This window comes from Orycteropus afer, unplaced genomic scaffold (genome assembly GCF_000298275.1).
Source record: "Orycteropus afer afer isolate SDZICR_OR568_19922 unplaced genomic scaffold, OryAfe1.0 scaffold00005, whole genome shotgun sequence".
In the NCBI taxonomy this organism is placed as follows: Eukaryota; Metazoa; Chordata; class Mammalia; order Tubulidentata; family Orycteropodidae; genus Orycteropus; species Orycteropus afer.
In genome coordinates, this window is record NW_006921592.1 from 32,069,805 (window position 1) to 32,074,082 (window position 4,278).

Sequence of the window (4,278 nt, forward strand, 5' to 3'; positions counted from 1 at the left end):
CAACATTTCTGCCCTAGTAGGGTTGCCAGACTGAATAGAAGATATGCAGTTAAATTTGAATTTCAGAAAAACAATGAATACTTTTTAAAATTTAAGCAAGTGTCATGCATTGTTTATGGATCTGAAGTTCAAATTTAACAGGTTGTCTTGGATTGAATTGTGTCCCCCAAAATATATGTCAGCTTGGCTGCACCATGATTCTCAGTGGTTTGACAGTTATGTAATGAAGTAATTTGGCAGTTATGTAATGATGTAATCATCCCCCATGATGTGATCTGATGTAATCAGCCAAGGGGATTAGCTTGGGTTGCAACGCCCTTAATCAAGTCATAGCTCTGATCCAACGTAAGGCAGAGTTTCCCTGGGGTGTGGCCTATATCCCCTTTCATTTTACAAGGATAAAAGGAGAGAGAAGAGAGCAGAGCAAAGGGACTTCCTACCATCAAAAAAGAGAGCCAGGAGTGAAGCATGTTCTTTGGACCTGAGATTACTATGTTGAGAGCCTCCTAGACCCAGGGGAAGATTGATGCTGAGACACGTGGAGATCTCCAAGGGATACCAGGGCCCATGGACGCTGAAAGGAGACAAGAATGTTCCCTCAGAGCTGACACAGAGAGCAAGCCTTCCCTTAGAGCTGGCACCCTGAATTTAGACTCCAGCCTCCTAAACTGTGAGAAAACAAATTTCTATTTGTTAAAGCCACCCACTTGTGGTATTTCTGGTGTAGCAGTACCAGAGAAAAAAGATACAGGGGATTCTGTATTCTGTTTGCTAAATCTGGCAACTCCACACCATAGCACTGGGAATGGGATGGAATATGAGGGAGAAGGGAGCTCGCAAGACAATCCTGAGGAGAATGTAAGGTCAAATACAGTGAGAAAGGCTTCTGGTTAGATATGGCAGACAAAACACCATGTCTTTCTCAACTCCATCCAGAAAAATGTCCAAATGGTAGTAAGGGAATAAAAAAGAAGATTCACAAGTTTCTTAAGAAATTTTTGGAAGATAAAAAGTCATAGAGAAGAGGTAATTGACTTATCACCAAGGAGAAATTTGTAGAGAGGCATCTTAGTTCCCTGTCGTTGTTGTTGTTATGTGCCGTCGAGTCAGACCCAACTCATAGCGACCCCTCCTTGGGTTTCCAAGGCAGTATCACTATGGAAGTAGAGTGCCCAACCTTCCTTCCGAGGAGTGGCTGGTGGGTTTGAACACCAGCCTTCTGGTTAGCAGTCAAGTGCCTTAGGCACTATGCTACCAGAGCTCCCTCTCAGTTCCCTCGAGCTACTGAAATAACACAAATACCACAAGGGGTGGCTTTGAAGAACAGAAATTTATTTTCTCACAGTTCAGGAGGCTAGAGGCCAAATTTAGCAGGTGCCTCTAAGGAGACAGGGTTTTTGTTTGTTTGTTTTTCTTATTTCAGTTTCTAGTAGCTGCCAGAAGTCTGGGTAACACAATGGTTAAATGCACAGCTGCTAACCAAAAGGTTGGCAGTTGGAACCCAGCAGCCACTCTGCAGGAGAAAGATGAGGTGATCTGTTTCCTTAAAGCCTTGGAAACCCTATGGGGCAGTTCTACTCTGTACTCTAGGGGCGCTGTGAGTCAGATTTGACTCCATTGCAGTGGGTTTGGTTTTGTAGCTGCCTATAATACTTGGAAGTTCTCTGCTTGTAGATTCATCTGCTCTCATTGTTATCAGAAGGAATCTGTCTTCCCCACATGGTTTGCTTATCTCTGTCTGTGCTGCCGCTTATAGCTCAGATGGGATTAGGTTTAGGACACACCTTACATTGATATGGTCTCCTTAATTTACCGATGAAAACCACATTTTCAAATAGAGTAACACCCACAGGCACAGGAGTCAGGACTCAAACGCATATTTTGGGAGGATATAATTCAAGCCATAACAAGGGAGAAGCTGATTGCAAAAACCAAGCCCAACCCACTCATAGTGGGTTGATTCTGACTCATAGTGACCCTGAAGGACAGGGTAGAACTGCCCCATAGGGTTTCCAAGGCTGTAAATCTTTACAGAAGCAGTCATGTTCTCTCGTGGGTTCCAACCTCGACCTTTCAGTTAGCAAATGAGTGCTTAACCACTGTGTCACCAGGCTCCTTGGAAGCTTATTAAGCTGGGGGAAAAAAGAACCTGAAAAGGCTCAGGAATTAGGAGAACTGAGGGCCTCAGAAGACATTGGGGTGGGGAGAGGTTAGTCTATATAAGAAGCAGGTAGAGTCTACCTACCTTCCCTGCCTCGTGGGAGGTTTGCTGGAGAAAATGAACTGAAGGCTCCAGACTTGTGACAATAGGTACAACAAAGGATGTGATACTGTGCTGAAAACTCAGTGATTAAGTAAAAGCCTTCCTTCTCCTGCTGGTCTTTTGATTGCTCTTGCCCTTCCTTAAGGAATATTTGCAAGTGATGCAAGAAAATTACTAGGCCCCTAAATGGTCATCTCACCATGCCACCTGCTACCCACCAGTCAACAAGCTCTGTCCTTGCACATAGATCATTCTCTCAGCTTTTTAATGACACATTATTAATCATGGGCAGATAGCTGACATTTAAAGGAAACCTCCAAAATAGGGAGAAAACAAACAAACCAATAAAACACGTTGGGTCAACTCTAACTCATGGTAACCCCATGTGTGTCAGAGTAGAACTGTGCTCCCCAGGGTTTGCATGGCTGAGTTTTTGGAAGTAGATCACCAGGCATTTCCTTTGAGGAACTTCTGGGTGGACTTAAGCTGCCCACCTTTTGTTAACAGCTGAGTGGGTTAAACATTTTCACTGCTAGTGTCTCCTGATAAACAGGAAAATAAAAAAGGTTTTTAAAGGAAAGAAAGGTAATATGGGATGTGCAAGTAGATTTTATTTGTCATTCTCAGAAAAACAAGAAAATTTTGCATCAATAAATCAAGAATGGTACAGTATTTTTAAAAAAAGAACATTCAAAACAAGGAAGAAAAACTAGAAAATAAAAACATGACAATGGAAATAAAATATGCAGCAGAATAATTGGAACGTAAAGAGACCTCAGAAAGTAGAACAAAAGATCAGAGATATGGATAATAGCAAAGAAACCAAACTCACTGCCATTGAGTCAGTTCTGATTCATAGCAACCCTTTTGGGTTTCTGAGGCAGTAAATCTTTATGGAAGTAGATTGCCCAGTCTTCTACCTGTGGAGTGGCTGGTGGGTTTGAACTGCCAAACTTCTGGTTAGCAGTCAAATGCGTTAGGCACTGCACCACCAGAATTCCTTATATGGATAATAGAAGAGAAGAAGTAAAATGAGAGGGATGGTTCAGAAGATCAAACATCTCCTCAAGAGAAATTCCGGAAAGAGAGAAGACAAAATAGTTGCTGTTGTTGTTAGGTGCTGTTGAAGCAGCTCCCACTTAGAGCAGCCCTGAGTCCAACAGAGTGAAACACCGCCTGGTGCTGCCCCATCCTCACAATCACTGTCATGCTTGAGCCCATCACTGCAGCCACTGTGGCAATCCATCTCATGGAGGATCTTCCTCTTTTTTCACTGACCTTCCACCTTTACCAACCATGATGTCCTTTGCCAGGCACTGGTCCCTCCTGATAACATGCCCAAAGTACATGAGATGAAGTCGCTCCATCCTCACTTCTAGGAGCATTCTGGCTGTCCAAGACAGATTTGTTTGTTTTTCTGCTGGTCCATAGTATATTCAATATTCTTCACCAACACCATAATTCAAATGCATCAGTTCTTTTCTGGCTTACCTTGTTAACTGTCCAGCTTTCACATGTGTACAAGGCAATTGAAAATACCATGGCATGGGTCAGGCACACCATAGTCCTCAAAGTGGCATCTTTGCTTTTGATTGCTTTAAAGAGGCCTTTCACAGCAGATTTGTCCAATGCAATACATCGTTTAATTTCTTGACTCTTCCTTCCATAGGGGTTGATTGTAGATCCAAATAAAACAAAATCCTTGACAACTTCAATCTTTTCTGTTTATCATGATGTTGCATTTTTGGTCCAGTTGTGAGAATTTGTTTTCTTTATGTTGAGGCATTCTTCTTTATACAATCCAGCTTCTCAGATTGTTTATTTGTTCAGCATACAGACTGAACAGGGTTGTGAAAGGACACAACCCTGAATCACACTTTCCCTGATTTTAAAACCCACAGTATCCCTGTTCTGTTCTAACAACTGCCTCTTACCTGCCTGTGTATAGGTTACACATAAGCACAATTAAGTGCTCTGAAGTTCCCATTCTTTACAATGGCATCTATAATTTGTTA